The sequence below is a fragment of the Carlito syrichta genome, unplaced genomic scaffold (assembly GCF_000164805.1).
Source record: "Carlito syrichta isolate Samal-C Ts95f unplaced genomic scaffold, Tarsius_syrichta-2.0.1 Scaffold254219, whole genome shotgun sequence".
In the NCBI taxonomy this organism is placed as follows: Eukaryota; Metazoa; Chordata; class Mammalia; order Primates; family Tarsiidae; genus Carlito; species Carlito syrichta.
Window position 1 is genome coordinate 1 of NW_007198315.1, and position 873 is coordinate 873.

Consider the following 873-nt stretch of genomic DNA (forward strand, 5'->3'; position numbering starts at 1 on the left):
TCTTCCAGGGGTTCTCTGATCTCTTGTGTTTGAAAAATAGTGTCACTGATGAGATGAGGGAACTTTTCTTGATTAATTTCATGGAATGTTTGTCCCAGGGTGGTCTCTGCCTCTCTTTCTGCCTCAGTAAATTCAATTACTCTTAGGTTCAGCCTCTTTTTTTTTTCACTTTTATCTGCATTTATTTCATGTTGAATTTATTCCCATGCCATAAGTTTTTGTTTCTTCAGTTTCTTCTGGGATATTTTTTTCTTCTGTGCAACCTCCTCCTCTGGCTTAGGAACAATCTGCTCCTTTTCTGTGAGGATCATTTCAATGTGGCAGGGGGAGCTCATGTAAGGGTTGATCTGACCATGAGCCCGGTACATCTGGCAGCGCATCTTAGGGTCTTTGTTCACCTGGATATGCTCAATGACCAGAGGAGCCCTTAAGCTCAGCATTACTCTCTGCATTTTTAAGCATGTGCAGCAAAAATTCAGCCCTTTTTTTGGGCCACCGACCCTGTGTCCAACCCCACTGTTTGGCCTGGGCACACCTTCCAACTCCACTGTTGTAGCAGTAGAATGGTACACACTGTTTCTGTAAGGTGACATCTTTCAGGTACTTGGTGGCTTTTCATATGTGCATAACCTTGATGGCCTGCACAGTTTCTCGGGTGTTACTTTGTGGGCTTCTCCAGGTTTAACGAGTAGTGGACCATCCTGGTGAGTCACCTCAGGCTGCTTAGGGGAAGAGGTTCAGCCTCTTGAAATTATTGCTCATTGCCTGACCTATCACAGTTTCAGCACACTGCTTTTATGTTAAATTTTTTTTGTGCAAACTTCCAAGAAGATAAAAACTGTGTGCTTTTTTTTGTAATTTTTTTTAGAAAAG

General features: G+C 42.6%; 1 pseudogene; it reads right to left on the bottom strand.

Moving 5' to 3' along the window:
* Window positions 1-197: 197 nt before the first annotated feature.
* Window positions 198-654, bottom strand: LOC110595086 (annotated as a pseudogene).
* Window positions 655-873: the final 219 nt, after the last annotated feature.